Genomic DNA, 24,872 nt, shown 5'->3' with positions numbered 1-24,872 from the left:
GTGGTACATTTTCTATATTCATTTAATTTCTTTTTATATATAAGAAATTCGCATTTTTAGTCTAATAGGTACCTTTGTACTCATTACCTTTAAAAATCCTATTAGTCTCTTACTAACTTTTACCATTTGGTTTTTCAGTTGTTAATGGTGTCTCTTGACTCCCACCTGTTGCCTCTGTAACCATCATTGAGCTTATTCTAGTTTTGTCTTTCCTTCTTTTGTTTCCTATCATATTGTAGTTGACAAAACATATATAATCTATGTATGATTCTCCTAACCTTAGTTACACACTTAATTTAGGTCCAAAATTTGCCAAATAGTCCCCAGTCATCTCCTGGTTGGATAAACTTAATTCTCTAGAAGATTCCTTCAGAGGTGCCTGTGGGCATATCACTCAATTATTCCATATTTTAAACTCTTATTCTGTACCTCTGATTTTTGAGGGTCTGCTTCGCTAGATATAAAATCTTTGAATTTCATGAAACTGCTGCTCCATCCTTTCCCCACCTTCTAGGTTGTTTTTGAGAAGACTGACAACTGTCTCTCTTGCCCTTACAGTAAGTTATTTGATCTTTTCATTTACAAGCGGTGAGGATATTTTTCAGATGCATCGTGAGGTTTTTAATTCAGTTTGTAGTGTTTTGAGACAGTTCCTCCCCCTCCACCTTATGGCTGGGATTTTGGGCTAAGTTTTACCCGCTGAACTCTGTATTCTCATTTTCGTTTTTCTTCTTTGATAGTCTCCTACAGATGAAGACCGCTTACATCTCCGTATTGAGTGCTTCGTGTGATTTTTAGTTCAAGAGCTCCCTCTTCTGTCAGTGCAGGGTAGTACAGTTTCTGTATGACTTTTTTGGGGGAGGGGCGGGAGGAGTTGAGGATCCTTGGATGCATCATTATTTTTTGTTTTGCAGAATCCTAAATGCCCACATCTGGCTTCTCCCTCCCTCCCCTGCATATTTTCTAATGCTGCCTCTGCCTGCCTTTAAATCACTTCCTTCTAGTCCACATTCTGGTCTTTCTGGATTCATTTTTAGTATTTTCCTCCCCTGTAGGATGTACTTTCTCTTTCTTCAGGTAATTGTAATTGATTCCTAAACTCTCCATGCTCGACTTTTGCCTTCACTGGCTTTTGGACCCATCTTATCCCCTTGCTCTTTATCAAAGTTCTGGGTGGGAACTCCAGAATTTGGTAATTTGATGTTTATAGTGTCTCTTATTTCCAGTCACGTGAAAGGTGTGTGGGATTTGTGTGGTTGTTTTTGTTCTTCTTGTTGACCTGTGTAGTTTTTGGAGGATGCATTGGGAGATTTGAGTTTTTTGTGGCTGTCATTACCTTGGCGACCTGGAAGTCCCTTACGTGGCATTTTAGGAGATGTGTGCAGTTGTATCAATTTCAAGTACAAATAGTAACTCGAGCCTGTTATGAACACCATCTTTTCATGTTAATTGTACCATAAAAGAATCTTGAGGATATCTTTTTTTTTTTTTTTTTTTTTTTTGAGATGGAATCTCGCTCTGTCGCCCAGGCTGGAGTGCAGTGGCGTGGTCTCGGCTCACTACAAGCTCCACTTCTCGGGTTCACGCCTTTCTCCTGCCTCAGCCTCCTGAATAGCTGGGACTACAGGCGCCCGTCACCATGCCCGGCTAATTTTTTTGTATTTTTAGTAGAGACGGAGTTTCACTGTGTTAGCCAGAATGGTCTCGATCTCCTGACCTCATGATCCGCCTGTCTCGGCCTCCCAAAGTGCTGGGATTACAGGCGTGAGCCCGGCCTTGAGGATATCTTTAAAAGGTCTGCTCTCTTACGAAGGTTAAGTATCTCCCCTGTAAGCTTGTTTACACCGTGCATCTGTTTAGCCAGCCCTTTTTCATAGACACTTCAGCCAAATATTGGCATGTTTTCTGTTTCTGTATTTATGGGGTTGGACTCAACGAGCCTTTTACTATTGTGGCATATGGGAGGGAGCGTTGCCATTCTGCTGCCAGGGGTGAGTGTGATCTGGCGGCTATTACGTGTGTATGTGTGTAGGTCTCTATCAGGAAGGGACCTGCCATGCTTACCTGGCAGGTGAGATATAACAGGATCCTGAAGGCAGTTCTCCCAGGGTGAGGCTCATCCATTGCATGCCAGATGTGTTGATCCTTGCAATTTCCCCAAACGTGGGAAACTCACTGCATCATTTGTGGTAGTGGGGGACTGTGTCTGTGCTCTCTCTTGACGTCTGAGTTTTTTCTTAAAAAAAAAAAAAAAAAAAAAGACTCACCATCTTCTATGGACTGAATATCTGTGTTCCTCCAGAATCCATATGCTGAAGCCCTAACCCCATTGTGATAGTCTTTGGAGATGGGGCCTTTGGGAGGTAATTAGGTTTAGATGAAGTTGTGAGGGTGGGGCCCCGTGATAGGATTAGTGCCCTTATAAGAAGAGGAAGAGGGGCCGGGTACGGTGGCTCATACCTGTAATCCCAGCATTTTGGAAGGCTGAGGCAGGAGGATTGCTTGAAGTCAGGAGTTTGAGACCAGCCTGGGCAACATAGGAAGACCCCATCTCTACCAAAACAAAGAAAAAAGAAGAGGAAGATACTAGAGCTCTCTCCCTGCTTTGTGAGGACACAGTGAGAAGGTGGCCATCTGTAGGCCAGGAAGGGAGCCCTCACCAAAAATGGAACTGGCTGGCACCTTGATCTCAGACTTCCAGTCTCCAGACCTGTAGACATAAATGTCTGCTGTTTAAGCCACCCAGCCTCTGGTACTTTGTTATGGAAGCCTGAGCTGACTAAGATGCCAGCCAACCATATTTTTACAGAGTTCTCATACAAAGCCCGAAACCAGAGTCAGAGATTCAGCTCTGCCTGGCTTGGGGAAGGTGCCACACCTGACTCATCGCAGGGGGTCAAGAATGTTTGTGAGATGAATAAATGGAGTATCTTTGTTCTGGAAATAGACCACCTATGAGTTATTATAGTAGAGAAATCCCAGGCCCCCACGAAGGACAGGGAAAGCCTGTAAAGTACTTTGGGCCCAGAAGAATAATGGAAAGAGGCCAGGCACGCTGGGAAAGTTCCATTTACAAACCCGCCTTCTGCTGGGTTGAGTCTCGCCTGCTGTGGGCTCAGGGATCCTGGCCTGGACTATTTTTTCTCTGGGTGGATACCCCATTTCCGGGGGCATTCAGATCCCTAAAGACAGCTTCTGTCTCCTCTGAGACCACTGCTGAGTCTTGTCACCTGGTGTCCCCACGGTGCCGCCCTATCTTCTCTTGTTCTCCGTGGGCTCCAGAAAAAGGGACCACCTCGGCTCTGTGGCTTTAGATCTCTCCAGAGGATGGCAAAGGCCTCAGACAGCTTCTCCAATGGGACGCAGCCAACATCCAAGCTGCATTTTCAACATGAGAGCCACTCTTAGGCTGAGTTGGACAGGGAGAAAGGAATTGTGCTTGGGCACCCAAGCGGTACCTGCTGTCCCCTGACCTGGCACCATGGGTCCAACTTTGGGTTTTAACTTCCCACGAGTGCCTGGACACAGAGAGGAAATGGTTAAGAGGATAAAGACATATGGGGAGCGATCTCCAGGGTCACTGAGGTCCTGACTCCTGCCTCCCACTCCCTAGGCCCCTCTGGCTGGGCCCAGGAGGTCTCCCTCCCACCTGGTTGTCAGTCAGCTTCTGCTGTGCCCTCATGGGGATTTCCTCCTAGAGCCCACCAGGTGGGAGAACCAGGGCCGGAAGTGCTGAAGGCCCACACGGCACCAGCACAGCTGAATGGCCCGGCTTTCTCAGAACCCATCCCGTGGAACACTGGAGGCAGCGCAGGAAGGGCCAGGTTCTATGAGAGGAGCTTGGGCAGCAGGAATACTCCATGACAGCAGAGATGCTGGGGCCTTTTCCCCAGAGCCTTATTCTTATTATTTTTTTTAATCTTTAGACAGAACTCTCATTCACGACATTTGGTTACTTGTTCATTCATTCATCATTCATTCACTCATGCACTTAATAAGTATTGCATTCTCCTACCTTGTGCCAGAGACTGTGCGAGACTTGGAGAATTGGTAACACACCCAGAGTCTTGCCTTCGGGGGCTTTCACAAGCAGAGCCATTGCTCTGGCTTTTGGGTTTCCATAGCGTGCATTAGCCTTTGAAGGCCTCCAGGAAGTCCTTCCAGAATCAAAACTGTTCCGTTGTGTTTCACCGAGAATTCTGGAAATTTTTTTGGTGATGGGACTTGACTCTTCTTTATATGGTACGAGGCAGACCAGTGAATGCATCGTGAAGCAGCAATCCAGGCCCGTGGAACGGGGTGGGGGACAGTGGGGTCTCAGTGAGAGCCTGGCCTTTGGATTCAGACAGTGCTGAGTTACAGTCTCAGCCCTGCTCCTCGCTGGCTGTGGAGTTGGGGCCACATGAACCGGCTAAGCTTTGGCTTTCTCAGAAATAGTTTGGTGATAATGATTCCTGCCTAGTGGGAGGATTAAATAAGATAAATGGCAAAGTTTTATCCCATGGTCAGGGAGGACGGTGACTGCCTTGCGCCATGGGTGACCCCTGCTTTCCTTCAGAGGGCATGTTCACAGGCTGGTGCGCGCACACACACACACACACACACACACACACACACACACACACACAGACACACACACGCTTCCTGTAATCCTCGCTTGCCTGGGAGGCAGCAGTGACTCTGCCTTCTACAAGTCGTCTGAACTGTCTGCTTTCCAAACAGGGGCGACAGGACTGTGACTCGAGGTGATGGGTTGCTGAACTGCTCTGCTGCCAGACGCATTTTGCCGGCTTCTCATAATGTCAGTGAGATCTGGGAAATGGACCAGGCACGATTTCCAGCTAAATGAAACACTTCGGGGCCATCGGCTAAATAGATGATGCTTTTGAGAAAACCCCACGGGCACTGTGTCAGACAGGCCACGGGACCCTGCAAGCCTGTCTTTCTCTGTGCCCATCTGGGTGATGAGACATTGCCCAGGCCGGCTCCATGAGCCCCTCTGGCTGTGAGGACCTGCGCCTTCTGTCTCAGTGCACCTGCAGGGAAGCTGAGATTTGATCCCCATGGAACACTCAATCCTTTCTGCATCTCGCTGTCTTCCTGCCCTCCTCTTTCTCCCTTTCTCTTGCCTGACTGTTGACTATAAAATAGGATATTATTTAGGAACGTGTCCTTGCCTCCCTCCCTGGCTCCACATCATCCCATGACATAGTGGCTGTGCTCAGATGGAGAGTGAGCTATGTTTCTGTGGGCAGGGGTGGGTCATGTATCCTGGGTCCTCCCTAGACAGCCCCAGCCCTTTCTCTTTGTTCCAAGGGGCCTGGCTGCCATGCCGATTGTTTCATCCCTGTGCACTGCCTAGAGCTGCCTCCTGGAGCACACTCTTTTCTTTCCTGATGGCAACAGTCCCACCTGATGGCAACAGTCTCTGGGCCAGAGGATGCCCATTGGTCTTCATGGAGGGAGCTTGGGTCAGGCCCACTTGATCTCCAATCCTGGTTCTGCCACCTGCTGGCTCTGCAGTGGTGCCAGCTTATCCTGCTAAGCCTAGCTTCCTCTTCTACATGGGTATATCTGCCCCAGGTGCAGGTGTGAGGATCCAGGGTAATGCTCATGAGGTGCCCAGCACTCTGGGTGGCACAGAAGTGACCAGAAAATATCAACTCACCCCGTGCCAAGTCTTCACTGTCCTTAAGATCTCAAACTATTTTTTCTTGATCTTCTTCCCTTGATGACCAACACCCTTGTTCCTTCCTGCCCTTGTGGGCCACCCCCTCATACATCTTTCTTTGGACCACATCTTAGGCTTTTGCCTTGCCTTTACTTACCTGTTCATCCACCCACGCACCCACCCATCCAACCATTCATTTCTTGCTTCATTCATCCAGTGATGTATTGAATGTTTCCTACATGTGTATGTCAGGCTAGGGTGAGCAAAGCAAATTCAGTGTCTGCCTGCCCTAAACTTACAGTGCAGGAGAGGATAGAGACAATGGAACAGGTGCATGTGCTTGTATATGTATGTGAGATTGCGTGCGTATGTGTGTGAGTGTGTGCATGTGTGTGTGAATGTGTGATGGGAGGTAGGTGCTAACAGGGAGAATCTTGAGAAATGCACACTAGGGTCACCTAACAGGGTCCTGTGGGGTCAGGAAAGCTTCATGGAGGAAGTGGTTCTTACCTCTTTGAGCAGATACAAGCAACCTGAGGTCAGGGGTTATGCTTTCTAGGGCCTCAGAACACCAGCATCATCCACAGGTGAGTGCCTGCCATTTATACGAGGCCCTGGGTTTGCAAAGAGGGAGGAATATGCAAAATAAATAGTAATGCAAAGGGACAGTTAATAAATACTTGCCCAATGAATTCATGGATGAATGTGCCGTTGCCAGGCTTATATTTGCTAAGCAATCTTCCCAGCACATGTTAAATCTCTGACTCCCCATGAATAAGGAGCTTAGAAGAGCTTATTTGAGTTTCTACGTGGTTCATGCATATGCAAGCGAGATTCCTTTTAATCTCAAATTTTATTTTATTAGATGTATTTACATGTATTTATTAGTTCTCAGGTTTTCCTTGGGGCCTGTGGGAAATTTCACGAAGGTATCATCCCATCTTCACTGCAGTGGTTATTTAGAGGGCAGGATGGAAGATTCCTGAATAACTCGATCACCCCAGATGACCAGAGATCTTCTGGGTGTGTAATGACCACAGACTAATCTTAATCATAATCACTACCATGAACCCACACGACATGCAGTTGTATAAAGGATCGGGCACCTCCACGTTTGTAGCACCTTTACATAAAGTCAGAGTGTTCAAGCCATCCTGGACCTCACCTGGTGGGAGGGAGAATGATGCTCTGCCAGGTGGAGGCCTTGGGTCTTGTTGGTCTCCTTTCACTGCAGGAGAGGCTGCAGGCTTAGCTGGAAACATAATCGCTGCTCAAGGTCAGGCTGTGCCCAATGGCCGAGGCGCTTGGCAAGCTAGCCACTGGATGGCCTAAATTTGCACCGCTCTGCAGGCTGTCGTCCCAGTTGGCAGGGGCGCCGCAGCTGGATGGCTCAGCGTCCACCCAAAGGGAAGTGGAAAAACGAGCAGCTGGCTGAATCTCAGAAGGTTTTCATGTTCCCAATGAGATCCAGGATCAAAACAGTTTTCTAAAACTATTTTCCACTTGCTAAAGTTAAGGTTATTATTATTATTTTTCAGGAAATCGGCTGTGTACGGGTTTTATTTTTAAACATCATCGTTTCGTACAGGAGCACAAAACTCATGAATTCCATCCCTGCTCAAGCGGGGTCCCAGGTTGGAGGCGTGACACCCGTGCCTCCCCACTGGTGTCATTGATTGCCAAGGGCAAGGCTCTAGGGTTAGTGGGGACCTGATGAAACCCACCTGGGGCTCTTGATGTGGGAGTGTTTGGTGGATGTGCCTCCCCATCCCGCTGCCGAGAGCCCTGCTCTGTAACTGGTCCATGTCGTCTGGATGGTCTGTTGGCACCCTGCCCATTGCACTTCGGCTTCCCATGCTGCCACCTGCACAGGCTGCTGCCCTGCTGATTCTCGGGTCACATGAGCTGCACCCTCATTGCTGCAGCCAGCTGATAGCAGAAAGCGCCTCAACCCCATCGTCCAGTGTCTCCTTGGCTGAGATGAGGAGGCTGTAGGAGAGGCTAAGAAGAGTCAGGAAGGGGCTGTAAGGGACCAGTGGGGCAGGGCACTGCAGCCCGGGGCAAATTCTTACTGATCTTGGCAGATCTTTTTTTTTTTTTTTTTTTTTTTTTTGAGACGGAGTCTCACTTTTTCGCCCAGGCTAGAGTGCAGTGGCATGCAAGCTCCGCCCCCCGGGTTCATGCCATTCTCCTGCCTCAGCCTCCCGAGTAGCTGGGACTACAGGCGCCCGCCACCATGCCCCACTAATTTTTGTATGTTTTAGTGGACACAGGGTTTCACCTTGTTAATCAGGATAGTCCCAATCTCCTGACCTCGTGATCTGCCCGCCTCGGCCTCCTAAAGTGCTGGGATTACAGGCGTGAGCCACCGTGCCTGGCCAGCAGATCTCTTTTATTATCCACAAAGACCTCTTCTCTACTGTCACCCCTTCCCTCCCCACCAACAGTATCCTGGGAGCCTTTTCTCCGATTGGCCCTGGGAATTATTCATTTAAGGCATTGGATTTCCGGAACTTGGAACTTCCCTTTCCTGGGGATGTGGGTGGGGTGTTGCTGAGAACACTTGGGAGGGTCCATCAACGACCCATCAAGAGAGGCGAGGCCGGCACCTCAGTGCAATGCGCCAGCGGGGTCGACAGCTACCCCAGAGAAACAGGTGGAAGCTCAGACACTTAGCAGGATTTCGGGGGTTCACTTCTCTGCATCAGTCCGTCTCTGGAGAAGGTCACAGGCGCGTCATCGTAGACTTTTGGTTGGCTCAGAGTTCCCTCGACAGTGGCATTTCCAGCTCAGGAGTTCAGGGTCTAGTCTCCCTGCAGGAAGGTGGTGAGTGACGGAAACGCATCCCCTCGCCTGTTCCAGTGCAGCTCCTCCACTCACTCCTTACAGGGTCCCTGCCAGCAGCGAACCTTTCCCAGCCATTGATTCCTCATCTCAGGGGTTGGGATCCTAGCACCCCCTTTTGGGGGTGTCCTAGGATGGCAGATGTGGGATGGCCTGGCGTGTTCAGCCCAGTGCCTGTCCACGGCCCCTTGAGGTAGGCATTTGCTTCTTGCCTTCTCTGGCTTTGAGTTCAGTTGTCCCCATATCCCCTGAGGATCCAAAAGGGGCTTTTTAACTCTGCTCAATGAGAACTTTCCTTGAGGCCCAACATATGCCTCCAAAGAACCCGCTTTTAGGGGGCATGCAGGCCAAGGTTTATTGCAGTAAAAGGGGGTGACACAAAGCTTACTGCCTTCCCCTCAAATTCCCCACCTCGCCATCCCGCCCTCATTGCCTGCCCCTTGTGGAATTACAGTCATCTGCTTGTTATTTGTGATTTCCACTCGCCTTCAAGCTGTTCCAGGCAATGGCTGAGTTTCATCACCTTTACAACCCTAGGATTGGGCGCACAGCAGGTGCCCGGTGAATGCTTGCTGAGTTCATGCTGTAATCCTTGTCCTTTAATTTCATTTAACATTTTCCTCTTTGACAAAGATAGAACATGCTCATTGAAGAACATTCTTACCACACAGAAAGATATAACAAAAAGCAACCTTCACAAACATCCTCTGAAGTCCCATTTCCCAGACATAGCCGGGGTCAAGGTTTTAGAGAACGCCATCCTTCCGGACTTTTCCTTATGCACACATAGATATATAAGTGCTGGGTATGTGAAGAATTCTATAGAAATGACATCTCACCATGCATTCCATTTTGCAATTTTTTTTTTTTAAATCACAGAGCTCTTTCCATGTCAACAAATACAGATCCGCACATTTTTTCTGATAACTGTGTACTATTCTTTCTATCAATATCCTGTGATTCATTTACCAAAGCAGTTGACTGAAGCCTTTTTTTTTTTTTTTTTTTTGAGACGGTGTCTCACTCTGTCACCCAGGCTGGAGTGCAGTGGCACAATCTCGGCTCACTGCAAGCTCTGCCTACCAGGTTCACACCATTCTCCTGCCTCAGCCTCCCAAGTAGCTGGGACTACAGGCGCCCGCCACCACATAGAACATAGGCTAATTTTTTGTATTTTTAGTAGAGATGGGGTTTCACCGTGTTAGTGAGGATGGTCTCAATCTCCTGACCTCATGATCTGCCCGCTTCGGCCTCCCAAAGTGCTGGGATTACAGGCGTGAGCCACCGTGCCCGGCCAACTGAAGCCATTTTTAAAGGGTTTCCACACTCCTTCTATCATAAACTATGCTGTGGGGCATGTCCCTCTGTTCATCTCTATGCCCCTGTCCACCAAAATTAGTGGGACCAACCCCTTTTACAGGATACCAACCCCATTTATAAGTAGTTTACAAGATGCTACTTTGCTTCTGTGAACTTATCTGTTTGTTTTATTGTTGGTTTTTTGTTTTTGAGATGGAGGTTTTGCTCTTGTTGTCCAGACTGGAGTGCAATGGCATGATCTCGGCTCACCTCAGCCTCTGCTTCCTGGGTTCAAGCGATTCTCCTGCCTCAGCCTCCCGAGTAGCTGGGATTGGAGGCATGCGCCACCATGCCAGGCTAATTTTTCTGTATTTTTAGTAGAGATGGGGTTTCTGCAAGTTGGTCAGGCTGGTCTTGAACTCCCAACCTCAGGTGATCCGCCTGCCTCGGCCTCCCAAAGTGCTGGGATTACAGGCATGAGCCATCGCTCCCAGCCAAACTCATCCCTTTGTAAACGTCAAGTTGCTCCTGTGTGGGCCAATGATCCTGGGAGCTGCCTGGGTTTCCTAAAATGGGGGTAATGATCTTTTACGACAAGGGGCAACCTGAGCAGTGACCAGTGCCTCTCTTGCTCCAACAGGACTGTAGGCTGCATGAGGACAGGAAGGGCTGTTTCTTCTAGCCCCTCCCCTCCCCAGGACTCCTCACGCAGGGCCCTGCACACGGAGAACTGGGGGTGGCTGCTGACGGCAAGAAAGAAGGGCTGAGGCAGGAGCCCCAGGCTGACAGCGCTCTGTCCCTCAAACCTGCCAAAGGTCGTCGCCAGGCTTTATACTCATCTTCTCAGCCACCTAGCTCCCCTGGCAGTAAAACATCATTTTCTATTAAATGAGATGTCTGACATTTACCAAACTTTTATGTGACAATTTAGAAGGAACTGGTTGCATTAAACAGCCTTATTAATATTGCAGTAACATGATTAGGGGAACATCATGGCTGTTAGACCACAGGGTTCTGATTTATGAGCTCTGGAGGCACAGAGGTCCCCATTGACCAAAACACCTTCCGCTCAATTCACGTACAGTTATCGAAATCCAGAGACAAAGTCCTGTGATCACGCAGCCCTACAAAGCGAGGGTGGTGTTGAGACCTCTTCAAGGACTCTGGACTCGGCCGGGCGCAGAGGCTTCACGCCTGTAATCCCAGCACTTTGGGAGGCTGAGGCGGGCGGATGATGAGGTCAGGAGATTGAGACCATCCTGGCTAACACGGTGAAACCCCGTCTCTACTAAAAATACAAAAAATTAGCTGGGCGCGGTGGCGGCGGGTGCCTGTAGTCCCAGCTACTCGGGAGGCTGAGGCCGGAGAATGGCGTAAACCCGGGAGGCGGAGCTTGCAGTGAGCTGAGATCGCGCCACTGCACTCCAGCCTGGGCGACAGAGCGAGACTCCGTCTCAAAAAAATAAATAAGTAAAAATAAAAACAACTCTGGACTCTGTGTTTCCAACCAGGAAGTGCAGAGTATGCTCGTTAGACTTAAGGGGATTAGCACTGCAGGAGGGGGAGAGGAGGTTGGGGGGTGAGAAGGGGAGGATTGCAGGAGGGGGAGGGAGGTGAAGAAGGGGAGAGGAGAGTGAGGAGAGGAGGAGGGAAGAGGGCAGGAGGAGGGGAGGGGAGGAGGAGAGGGGGAAGGACAGAAGGAGGGGAGGGCAGGGAGGAGGCAAGAGCCAGTCTGGAGGGAGTGAGCCCGTGAGCTAGGGCACAGAAGGCAGGGGCTGGGCTTCAGCATCCATGAAGAACTCAATTCTTCAGTGACAGAGGATGTTTCTTTCTTTTTCCTCTGGTTATAAAACAGTTGATGTTCATTATAGAAAAGTGGAGCTACAGATAGGGAAAAAGAAGAAACCAACCCACGTAGTCCCACGGCTCCCCGATGACCACTGGTGGAAAATGGCGCCTGGTATTCATCATGACTCACATCCAGATGTTCCTTCTCGGGGTTTTGAGAGGCTGGTTGGGCCCTGAGGCTCCAAGGAGTGCCCTGAAGGCCCTGGTGAAGTGTTCCTGGGGCGCTTTAACCCCAAGGAGCTCTGAGCAGCCGGAGAAAGGGCCGAGGTATCTGAACCTGTGAAGGACAGGAGCGCCCAGAAAGCTGGTTCCTAGGGTGTCCCCCGCCACATCTGGGGAAAGCCCTGCCTGGCCTGGCTCCTGGCCTGGCCCTGAAGCCTAGGTTTGAAATTGTAGCTTAATAATCCACAGCTGCGCTTTTGGTTGCCAGGGCCCTCCTGAAAAACTAAAGAAGGCCTTGGCAATTTGGGAGAGCTCTGGGAAGCAGGAATGAGGCCAGGGTCTGGGGAGGAGGGTGGAAGAGGAAGAAAGAGTCTCTGAGGGCACTGGCAAACCCCAGCTCTGAGCCTGCACCCTCTCCCCGCTTTCTTGGACTCCTGGGGGCTGTGGATCTTGGCCTCTGAGTCCTGCTGGCTGCTGCTCTGGGCTGACCCACCCTCCCGCAAGGCTCTATGGAAAGTGCCTTACCTGCTTATCTCCCGCCATCTGGAACATCCCCCTGAATCTCTCTGCCTCATCGCCTGGTCGTCCGTACCAAAAGCCATTCCTCTGATTCTAGTGTTAGTCCTGGCAGAGTGGCTGCAGTTGGCTGTCTTAGGTGTGGGAGAAAATCATTGTTCAGCCAAGAAGGAGGTGGGGGGTGGAGGGTTATCCCTCAGGCTCTTCAGCTCAGGAGCCTATGCCGGAGAAAACTGGGAAACCATCCTTATTTGTTGGCCCAGGTGAAGAGCAGCCAGGCAGGGCAGCCAAGGTGACTCCTGGATCCAGACCCAGCCCCTGGGAGCCATGCCAGTCGGGGAGATGGCACGAGGAACTGGCGCCCGCAGTGTCTCTAGGACTGGGTGGCTGAGGCCCTCAGGCCTATCCTGTTGTGGGCATACAGTGGGATTCTCTGCCTGAAGCCAGAGTGACTCAGCACCATGCTCATGGCTGGGGGAACCAGTGTACAGAGGGAACCCCCGGGAACCTGGAGGGTGTGGCAGCAAATAGGAGCCATGGCTGCATCCGAGGTGGAAGGAGGCCAGTTGGGTCACATGGCAAGAGGGACTCCCAACTCGAGGTACAGTCGAGTCTGATGGTGGGATGAGAGCCCCGGTGGCTGCCTCCCTGAGTAGGATAAGCGGCCCCTGGGGGATCTGCCCAGGCAACTTTCTGGCCCCTTGATGTGGTCCTGAAGCTTGGAAATAGCCTGATGGTGTCCAGGCAAGGCTGAGGAGGAGGATGGCAGGAGCGTCCAGGGAAGCCAGGCAGGCTGGCTCAGGGGGCCGTTACAGGCACCACGTGACCCCAGCATTCATCACATACTGGCTTAATGTGAGTGTGTATGTGTGTGGGTGGGGGGGAGAGAGAGAGGTTTGTTTTTTTTTTGTTTTTTGTTTTTTTTTTTGAAAGAGTCTCACTCTGTTGCCCAGGCTGGAGTGCAGTGGTGTGATCTTGGCTCACTGCAACCTCTGCCTCCCAGGTTCAAGCAATTCTCCTGTCTCAGCCTCCCGAGTAGCTGGGATTACAGGTGCCCACCACCATGCCTGGCTAATTTTTGTATTTTTGGTGGAGACGGGGTTTCACCATATTGGTCAGGCTGGTCTTGAACTTATTGGTCAGGCTGGTCTTGAACTTCTGAGCTCAGGTGATCCACCCATCTTGGCCTCCCGAAGTGCTGGGATTACAGGTGTGAGACACTGTGCCCAGCCGAGATTTTCAATCAAAGCCACTATATGGCTGTGATGAGATGGAGATGACAGCTTCCCTGTGCGGCAGCCAGACGGGACCGAGCGCAGCTCCCTTGGGTCACTGCTTGGCCTCTGACATGTGCTGTCCTCTTCTGTCAAATGGGGATCTAATCCTACTGGACAGGATTGTGCAGATTAAAGGAAAAGCTTCTAATAGTGCAAACAAAGCAAGCATGGCCTTTGCCCTCACAGAGTCTACTTGGAGCTCAAACAGAGCAAGCATGGCTTCTGCCCTCATGGAGACTCCAGCAGCAGGGATGGCTCAGCCTGCCAAGTTTCATGATGCGGGTGCACGCGACGCCAGGGAGGACTTGGCTGGGAGACACCGCCCATCGGAGGCTGGTTTCGTTCTCCCTGATAGGGGTGGGCCCTGCAGAGGGAGCAGGGCCTGTTAGAGGACTCCAGGGCAGAGGGTGCCTTCCTGATCCAGGACCCTCCAGCCCTTTGTCCCTGTCCTATGGGGCTGGGGGACCATGTGGTTGGCCAGCAGATGCAGGGACGGTTGCCTGGAATCCCAGTCTCAGTGGCTGAGCCAAGGCACCCTGGACTCCCCAGGTGTGGCTGTGCCTACACAGGGCTGCCCGGGCTTCTCAGTACTCATGGCTGGCTCTTGCCTCCCAGGAGACACGGACATCTGCCCATTCATCCCAGTTGTCTGTTTGCTTTGGAACCAGGAGCATGATTTACGTCCGAGTGCATTTTTATGTTTTGCACCAAAGGTTTTAAACAGTTCCTAGACAAAACAATTCTATTTTAATGCACAAAATTCCTATCTTGGGTTATCTTCTTTATAGCCACATATGTTTTATTAGTTTATTGTTATTGGCCTATCTCCTTGCTAGAACATAAGCTCCCTGAGGACCAGGGCACACCTGTGTAGCACTCTGTTCCTGGTGCCTACCACGGGGCCAGGCACGTAGGGAGGCCCCGGAAACAGGTTGGGAGGGTGCACAGACCGGTGTTTGCAGGGGCCAACTGTTTACGTAGCTCTCCCTTTGCGGCAGCTGCTCTCCGCCCATCTTTCTCTTAATAGTTATGGATTATGGAAAAGAAGAACAAAGCGCATTAAGAGGTTCCCCTACATTTGATTTGAGGAAGTTTTCATCAGAACGGCTCCATTGATTGGCCTTTCGCGTACAGCCTTATTCCCTTCTCACAAAATGAATATTGCCTTGTCTCCTTGAGAAAAATTGATTTCAGCCAGAAAGGAGAAGAGCAATCTCCCTCCTCCCCTTCTTCTTCTTCTTCTTTTTTTTTTTTTTTTTCCTCCTGCTGAGATGGAATTTATCTCTTAGGTAGGTGGGGGGAACCAGGAATAATTGGACCAGAAGCTAATTCCCAGAGATTCATTGTCTTGAAAGCTCCCACCAGAATGTGGGAAGCTTGCCTTGAATTGCATGCTAATGATAAATGACAACTCTAACAGACCGGCACATTGAGATGTTTAGTCCTTCCTGCTAGGAGATGACACATTAATTTTCTCTCAGATTTACACTGGATTCTTAATAAAATATCGGTGTTGGAATATGACAAGTGAGGGGCCACGGAAGCACCAGGTGCCACTTGGGAGGCGTGGACTTCGGCCGGAGGAGACAGTGGTGGGGCTGAACATGAGCCAGGCACTGGGTGGCATTGGAGCGGGGCTCCCATCACTGTGCTGGGCTGGGGCTTACGTGGCCTGGCTGCACTAAGCAGCAGGAATGGCAGGCCCTCTTTCTTGACGATAGTGTTGAATCCAAAGACAGGTGATGCCATTAACCCTCTCTCATCTTAAACCCCTTTTTCTTTGGCTCATCACTGACCAAATGCTTTCAGCGTAATAAGTGAAGTTTTCTATTTTTAAGAAAAGTTACTGTTTCTTGATTAATTTGCTCATCTGATGAGCATTTATGGAGTGTTTGCTGTTTACAAGTTAGGAAGGTAGAGGAGGCAGAAGCAGCAGCCAGACGTGCCAAGTCTAAGTGGTCATACCACTTCCCGGCTTCAAAACCTCCAGTCGCTCCCATGCCCTTGAAAGCAATGTTCGGAATTCTCAGAGGACCCACAAAGCCCCGGGATCTAACCCCTCTGCATGTGCTGTTGCCTTTGTTTGGAAGGTGCCTCTCCTTGTTCTTTTTGGCTGACTTTTACTCTCTTCAATCTCTCGGTCTACTATCACTTTTTCAAGGGGCCGGGCAGTGGGGGTCATAACCCCTCTGCCCCAGTCTGGACGCAGCCTCTCTGTAGGATGCTGTCAGGTGCCCTCTGCTTTTTTTTTCTTTGCGCTTACGGAGTTGCACTCTCCAGGTTAATTTATGCTCTCTTACATTTTATGCCACATTTGTATTAAGACCGGAGTCCTCGCTTTTCCTTCATTGCTGTTAATACACGTGTACCCTTGGTTAATTCATGTCTCTCATCACTCTTAGAGGAAAATCCACCCTGGTTCAGGAGCCCACATTACTTGGGGTGAGCTGCTTTCTTGCCCCATCTCCTGGCCCTGCCCTGTTCTCCGCCTGCCAGCCTCTGCCAAGCTTCCTCTTCAGGCCCGGGCCTTGCCACGCTCTCTACCGAAAGCCCTTCCGGGAGCCAGCTTTCATGTCCTTGCCTTCACCTCCATTTTCACCCAGATGCTGCATCCTGGGAAAGGCCTCTGGGCTGCCCATCGCCACCCACTTACAGCTGTTATCAAAAGAACTCGTTTGCCATCTCTGGTGGGTCCCCTTCCCCTCCTGCAGCTCTGGGGCCGGCCCAGGGCGGGCCTCTGAGCATCACTGTTCTTCCTCCCTACAGGACTGCAAGCTGTGCAGAGGCAGGGCTGTGGCACCCTCAGCACCCCACATGAATGCTCGGCCGTGATAGCTGCTCAGTAAATATTAACTGAACAAATCAGTGAACGTCAGTGTAGAGTTTCAAGCCGAGGCCCTGGGAGCCCTGGGCAGGTGCATGAAGGAGGTGTTCCTGCACTCTTGCTCTGGAGCGAGTCTTCGTCATTACGATCCCTCTGAATGGGCAGCCTCTTCTTTTCAGGGACCTCCAGGGACAATTTATATGAACAAACTGTGGTTTAACAGTCTTGGGAAATACAAGTTGACTTTTTTTTTTTTTTTCTTTTAGACAGTCTCACTTTGTCACCCAGGCTGGAGGGTGATGGTGTCATCATAGCTCACTGCAACCTCCACTTCCCAGGTTCAAGTGATTCTTACACCTCGGCCTCCTAAGTAGCTGGGATTAAAGGCGCCTGCCACCACGCCTGGCTAATTTTTGTAGTTTTAGTAGAGATGGGGTTTCACCATGTTGGTCAGGCTGGTCTCGAACTCCTGACCTCAGGTGATGCTCCTGTCTTGGCCTCCCAAAGTGTTGGGATTACAGGTGTGAGCCACCGTGCCTGGCCAGAAATACAAATTGACTTCTGCCTCTGAGTTCTGGAAGCCCTAGCCACCCCTCATCCTGTTCTCAAGCCTCCACAAAAGCATCGTGGCCCTAGAGATGGAATCTAGGTCTGCCCCGACCTGCCAGCTTCTCCTCTTGCTTGACTTTTTGTGGTCAGCCTTCCTAGGGTTATAGCAAGGATTAAATGAGACTGACTGCATGAAGCACTAGCTACAGGATACAGCCATTGACTGTCCTTGCTTTTATTCAGAAAAATGAGGCCAGGCGCAGTGGGTCACCTCTGTAATCCCAGCATTTTGGGAGGCTGACGGAGGTGGATCATTTGAGGCCGGGAGTTCGAAACTAGCCTGGCCAACACGGTGAAACTCCCATCTCTACTAAAAATACAAAAATTAGCCGGGCGTGTTTGGTGGGTGCCTGTTGTCCCAGCTACTAGGGAGGGTGAGGCAGGAGAATTACTTGAGCCCAAAGGCGGAGGTTGCAGTGAGCAGAGATCACGCCATTGCACTCCAGCCTGGGTGGCAAAGCGAGACTCCATCTCCAAAAAAAAAAAAAAAAAAAGAAAAAGAAAAAAGAAAAATGAAAGCATGTGCTAAATCTCTGCAAACGAAGCTCTTTGGAAGTGCCAGCTTCTGGGTCCTGCCCATTGAACACAGCAAGAGCAGGAGCAATCACGGCCGTCTTGTGGCTTGTGGGGGGCTTTTAGGCCGACGAATCTATCTAGTCGTTTGTTCTCCGATAAGAAAACCTCTTTTACGATTTTCAATTTGCCCTTATTTTAATGAAAAGAAGCTGGGGTTGGACCGCCCAAGAAGGAGCTAATCAAATAAAGCAAATTGGTGCTACCTTCTCCTTGTCCTTATTATTCCTATGGCTCCAGCTGGAATTTATTATGAGAAGCAATTGGTTTTCATATCTGGCAGATTGCAGCCTGGGCTGGGCCTGTCAGCCTTTTCTTCCCCCTCTTTCCATAAATAGCTGAGAGTGGCCAGGCTGCGCGGTGTGGGGGAGGACGCGGAATGCTTGTAACCAGTTTTCTTGTTTGGTGTCCCCCAAATCGTGAAGACCTCTGTAAACAAGTCAGAAGAAGTCTCCTGGTTGAAAGTTAATAAGCCAGTTCCTTCCTGTGAGATTCGGGCTGTCGCCGTGGCTTCTCGGGGTTCCGTGTGGCGTCCTGTCAACCTTGCTATGTGCAAGGCATCAATTACCGCCCTCGCTGGGTTTGTGCGAGGGAGAGATAAGCAGAGTCTCATTCCTTCATCGCACTTTTTCCCTCCCCTTGCAACAAAAGGAAGAACTACAATTTAAATCAGGCTGAGCCCATCCTTGCTCTGTATGAAGTGTTTCGCCATGAGCAGTTCTTGGGGTCCCCAAAGTACCATGAATGTTGCAACTATAGAAGGGGAGGGGTAGCTGGGATGTGCCAGGGATTTGAAACAAGACATCAGGAAGGGGTGCAGTGGGGCAATTCCCTGGTTCTCCCCTTACTGGCTGTGTGACATTGGGGAAGTTACTTCCCTTCTGTGTGCCCCAAGCCTTCTCACCCTGTAAAATGAAGATAGTAATACCCAGCTACTAAAGTGACTGTCAGACTAAAATGAAACATGGGTGTAAAGGGTCCTCCCCGGCACCTGGCACAAGGTCCATGCAGAATAAACAGCAACTCTTCTTGTTGTCGCAGTTGTCCTGGTTGTTACGGACATTTTAGTCCAGGCCACGTACCTCTAATGGTGCATGGAAATCAGGCCATTCCGTGTTGGAAAGATCAGAGAGAAAGGTGCAGGTGCATGAAATATGTAAGCTGCAATAAAGGGTGACATTTCTCATTTTCCAACTGCCCACTGGAACAGAGATTCAGCACTGGCCTCAGGAATAGTGTCCACTCTTCTAGGACACTGCAGGCCCTGTCTTGTCACAGGAGCCTGATTGACATCTGGGGTCAGGGCTTCCAGCCAGGCCCTTCCCTGTGCCTTGTGGCAGGAGCGACAGGACCAAAGGCATTGGGAGGAAAGAGCAGAGCTGACCTAGGGTTTGGGTTCCAATTGGAAAAAGAATTCTTTAGAAGCCATGCAGATACTGTTCCTGGAGTCCCACTGGGAACTGGGACATCATCTGTTCTTAAAGGGGTGCTGCAAGTAACAGATCTTATGAATTCAGTGAAGCAATAGCCAGTCACCCTGAACAGAGCTTATTGCACAAAATCTGCTGCCTCCGGGCCAGGACTGGGGGAATGGGCTGACAGGAGAAAGATCCACCGCAACTCCACGGATCGCTGGAATAGCAGGCTGGGTCTCAGCTGTCTGCACAGATGAAATTGGTGGTTGTTGAGGTCCTGGAAATGATCGGTTAGTGACAGAGAAAGTGGGGGTTTGGGGGAGAGGGGCCATGAAGCAGACCTGTCTTGGATGCATTGATTTCTAAAGCAAGACACTGGAAAGAGTGTCCACACTTTTTATTTTGCAGAATTAACCTAGTCTTCAATTCAATCCCCAGTTGCTCCATAAATTTCTACTTAATGTCCACACGCAAAATGTCTCAAGAACACATCACCCCTCTGATCTTCAGTTATTAATCATCTTTTATCTACCTAATTTGAAAAATATCACTCCCTAAAGTGATAGGTGAGCCTGTGAGCTGCCAGTGTTTGGGGATGGCCTCTCCCATGGGTGGGTTTGCCAGTGCACCTTACAGTGCACCATTTCATTACTCACTCAGTCCCTTCATTGTTACTCCTCACAGAAGAACCCTACAAAAAGAGGACAAGTCTGTTAGTACAGAGAACATGTGCTGTATGATAGGCAGCACGCTGGGTACTTTACACACATCCTACTCACTAAAACAGAGAGACCAAGGAATTTGTTCAAGATCACACAGCTCTTAAGGAGCTGAGCTAAAATTTAAGATACAACCTAGATCTCACCCCAAATCTCATGATAATCTTTTAAAAAATATTCTATTATGGAAAATTTCAAAAATCTACAAATATAAACAGACCAGCATAATGAATTCCCATATGCGTATCATTCAACTTTAATATGGTCAGTCTTATTTCTTTTTTTTTAAAGTGAAAAAATTTTACTATAGAAATCCTGGATAGTGGCCGGGCGTGGTGGCTCATGCCTGTAATCCCAGCACTTTGGGAGGCCGAGGAGGGCGGATCATGAGGTCAGGAGATCGAGACCATCCTGGCTAACACGGTGAAACCCCATCTCTACTAAAAATACAAAAAAATAGCCGGGTGGGGTGGCGGGCGCCTGTAGTCCCAGCTACTTGGGAGGCTGAGGCAGGAGAATGGCGTGAAGCCAGGAGGCGGAGCTTGCAGTAAGCTGAGATCGCGCCACTGCACTCTAGCCTGGGCGACTGAGCGAGACTCCATCTCAAAAAAAAAAAAAAAAAAAAAAAGAAAGAAATCCTGGATAGTTTTATAGGATTCAAAGGGAGAGATGCATCTGAAGCTTGGGCACAGAATGGCAACAGGGGTGAGACTTGGTGGTTTACAGCAAATGGGCTGAAGTCAGATAGTCTGGATTTGAATCTTGACTCTCACACTTACTAGTCCTCTGACCTTGAAAATTTGCTTAAACACTCAGTGTACTCAACTCTGAAATGGATATAAGAGCAGTGCTTCCTCATAGGTAGTTCTGAGCATTAAGCAGTTAATACATGTGAAGAATAGAACATGGAATGACCAAGCCTCGCTCCAGAGCAAGACTGGAGGAATTCCTTCATGGTTCCTTCCCAGGGCTCCCAGGGGCTTGGCTTGAAACTCTGTGCTGATGTTCACTGATTTGTTCAGTTAATATTTACTGAGCAGAGCCGAGTGTGGTGACTCACGCCTATAATCCCAGCACTTTGGGAGGCTGAAGTGGGCAGATCACCTGAGGTCAGGAGTTCAAGACCAGCGTGACCAACATGGTGAAACCTCGTCTGTACTAAAAATAGGGAAATTAGCGGGGCATGGGGCATGCACCTGTAATCCCAGCTTCCAGGGAGGCTGAGACAGGAGAATTGCTTGAACCCAGGAGGTGCAAGTTACAGTGTGCCAAGATCATGCCATTGCACTCCAGTCTGGGTGACAGAGCGAGACTCCATCTCAGAACAAAACAAAATATATTTACTGAGCAGCTATCATGGTCGAGCATTCGTGTGGGGTGCCGTGGGTGCCACAGCCCTGCCTCTGCACAGCTTGCAGTCCGGTGGGGAGGACGGACAATTTTATATCAGTGCCTGCTACTCGGTAAGCACTCAATAATTGTTGGTTATTTGAATTCTTGTTGTTATTATATCACGGTCAGTCTTATTTCGTCCATACTCCCCCATTCCTTCCCTCAACGTTATTTGGAATCATCTCTCAGACATTGTATAATTTCGTCAGTAAATATTTCAGTATAATTCTCTAAAAGATAAGTTCTCTTTTAAAAAAAATACTTCTGCACTACACTGATCACTGTTACAAATGAATAATAATTCTAAATCTCATTACATACCCAGTCACTGTTCAACATTTCAGTTGTTTCACAAATGCCATCTTTCATTTTACAGTTTGTTTGACTCAGCCAGTATCCAAGTAAGGTCTACATATTGCAATTGGTTGATTATTTCTTCGTCTTTTTCAGTCTATATGTTCTCATTCCAGCACACTCCTGCTCTTTTTTTCTCTCTTACTCATTCTTCCTCAGAGAATTGGTTAAAGAAGCCAAGTCATTCACCCCGTAGAGTTTTCCATAGTCTGGATTTTGCTGACTGTATCCCCATGACATCGTTTACCATACCATGTCCCAGTGCCCTCTGCAGATGGTAGAAAGTGGAGTTTAGAGCAAGAGTTCTGAATAGCTTCAAGGTCAAGTTTTTTGTTTGTTGTTTTTTGTTTTTTCCCAGCAAATTATACCTCCATCAGGGGATGTCTTAGTCCATTTGTGTTGCTATAATGGAATACCACAGACTGGGTAATTCATAAACAATAGAAGTTTATTTGGCTCACGGTCCTGGAGGCTGGGAAATTCAGGAGCATGGCACCTGGTGAGGGCCTTTATACTACATCCCATGGTGGAAGGTGGAAGGGCAAGAGAGGGCAAGAATGAGAGAATGAGAAAGAGAAAGGAGGAGGGGGCCACCAGACTCACTTTTATAAAAAAAGCCACTCCTGTAATAACTAACTCACTCCCAAGATAATGACATTAATCCATTCATGACCTAATCACCGCTTATTAGGCCTGACCTCCCAACAGGGTTGTAGTGGGGATTAAGTTTCCAACACATGACCTTTGGGGGGACACATCCAAGCCATAGCGGAGGACACGTACTATCTGGTTGTCTCCCTTTTGTGACGTCAGCCACCATTGATGATCCATGCCCAGATCCATTCATTCATTAGGGATTACAAAATCATGATATTTTAATTCTCTCATTTCTTCTTCATTTATTGGCTGGAATACTTTTATAGAAAGTCCTTTCTTCTCCTATTTGGTAACTCAAAAGAACAGTTTTTACAGGGAAGGTAGGGTATGTGCCTAATTCTCCCCTGCTTTTTAAATACTTTTTTAGTTTTCAAAATAATGTATTGGGTCACTAGCATCTTCCAACAATGAGCAATTAGTTTTTTGTTTGTTTGAGGACTATTATGAACTCATGGATTTAAACATATTTAATGAATTTCAGTCAAATGTTGATGTTCAAATTGTCCCATCTTTGGTTAGTGCGAGCCTCTTCAAGTTGGTTCTGGAGTCTTTTTTTTTTTTTTTAATTCAGATGGGGTCTCACTCTGTCACCCAGCTGGAGTGCAGTGGTGCTATCTTGGTTCACTATAACCTCCGCCTCCTGGGCTCAAGTGATTCTCTCACCTCAGCCTCCTGAGTAGCTGGGACCACAGGCATGTGCCACCACATCTGGCTACTTTCTTGTAGAGACAGGATTTTGCCATGTTGCCCAGGCTGGTCTTGAACTCATGAGCTCAAGCAATCTGCCCTCCTCAGCCTCCCAAAGTGCTGAGATTACACATGTGAGCCACCACACCTGGTCTGGAGTCCTTTTCATATTAGTTTAAGTCTTCCATACAGCTAACATCATACTTAATGATGAAAGACTATATGCTTCCCCCTAAAATGAGGAACAGGGCAAAGTGTTGATTTCACCACTTCTATTCAGCATTGGACTGGAGATGCCAGCCAGTGCAATAACCCTTATTCACAAATGACTTAATTATATATGTAACCTATCCTAAAGAATCTACAAAAAAATTTACTAGAACTAATAAATAGGTTTAGCAAGGGTCACAGGATAACATCAACATACAAAATTCAATTGTATTTCTATATAGTACAAATGAACAATCCAAAAATGAAATTGAGAAAATAATTTCATTCACAGTAGCATCAAAAATAATAAAGTGCAGAGGATAAATTTAAGTTACAAAGTATAAAACCCATATATTGAAAACTACAAAGTCTTAATGAAAGAAATTACAGATTTACCTGGATAGAAAGACATTCCATGTTTTGCAATTGGAAGTGGTTGGAAGACTCAATATTGTTAAGATGGCAATTCTCTCAAAATGATTTCTAGATTCAGTACAACTCTGATGAAAATTCTAGGAGCCTTTTTTCCTCAGAAATTGTCAAGCTAACGCTAAAATATATATGAAAATACAAAGGACTTAAAATAGCCAAAACAATTTTGAAAAAGAAGAACAAAGTTGGAGGACTTATAGTCCCTGATTTCAGAACTTTTTATAAAGATACTACAATCAAGATAGATAGTATTGGCATAAAAATAGACAATGGAACAGAAGAGAAAGTTCAGAAATAAAATCTTATGTTTATGGTCAATTTATTTTCAACAAAGGTGCAAAAGCAATTCAGTGGAGTTGGGAGTGGAGAAAACAGGCTTTTTTAATTCAAAAAATGGTGCTGGGATAATTGGATAGTCAATGACAAAAATAAACTTGACCTTTACCTCACACCATATGCAAAAATTCACTCAAAATGGATCATGACCTAAATGCAAGAGCTAAAGATATAAAAGTCTTAGAAGAAGACATAAGACATGTTTATGACCTTGGGTTAGGCAAAGCACCCTTAGATGAGACTAAGCACTATTCATAAAAGAAAAAATTAACAAATTGGAACTTACCAAAGTAGAAAATTTTACTCATTTAAAGAAATCATCAAGCCATTAAGAAAAGGAGGCAACAAGTTATGGATTGGGAGAAAGTATTTGCAAATCATATGTCTGATAAAGGACTTGTATCTAGATTATATGTAAAGAGCTCTTAAAACTCAAAAAACAAGAAGACAACTCAATTAAAAATAGGCAAGAGATTCAAATAGATTCAATGTCTATTCGAATGACTAACAAGGACATGTAAAGGTGCTCAACATCAATAGTTATTAGGGAAATGCAAATTAAAACCACGATACACTCACTAGGATGCTTATAATCCAAGAGACAAATAATGTCAAACGTTGGGAGGATGTGGAGAAATTGGAACCCTCCTCCATTCCTAGTGGGAATGAATGGAAAATGGTGCCGCCATGGTAGAAAACAGTCTGGCAGTTTTATTTTTATCTAATAAGTGTAAGTATCTTTCACATATTGTTGCTGGGTTTTGAATCTTGGTCAAGAAAGTTTTCTCCACTTTCAGGATATAGAGAAATTCACCTATGTTTTCTTGTAGAGTAGGTGTGATTTTATTTATTACATTGAAATCTCTTGACTGTTTAGCATCAGTGCTGCTGTATGATGTGAGGGGTAGACCCAGTTTTGTCTTTTTCATATGCCTTCTAGGTCTCCCGATTTCACTTATGAAAAACTTGACCTCTTCGGCCAGGCGCGGTGGCTCACGCCTGTAATCCCAGCACTTTGGGAGGCCGAGGCGGTGGATCACTAGGTTA

At 47.9% G+C, this 24,872-nt stretch overlaps 1 protein-coding gene and 1 non-coding gene across 26 annotated transcripts in view; both read left to right on the top strand.

Annotated features, from left to right (window-relative positions):
- CAMTA1 (calmodulin binding transcription activator 1) overlaps nt 1-24,872 on the top strand; it is a 978,479-nt gene that overhangs the window by 441,815 nt on the left and 511,792 nt on the right. The window lies entirely within an intron of this gene.
- Nucleotides 2,057-2,221, top strand: LOC123570639 (U1 spliceosomal RNA). The gene has a single exon (XR_006694920.2). It is a non-coding gene; the product is annotated as a U1 spliceosomal RNA (small nuclear RNA).

The sequence above is a fragment of the Macaca fascicularis genome, chromosome 1, assembly GCF_037993035.2.
Source record: "Macaca fascicularis isolate 582-1 chromosome 1, T2T-MFA8v1.1".
Classification (NCBI taxonomy): Eukaryota; Metazoa; Chordata; class Mammalia; order Primates; family Cercopithecidae; genus Macaca; species Macaca fascicularis.
This window is presented reverse-complemented; position numbering and strand designations above follow the sequence as displayed.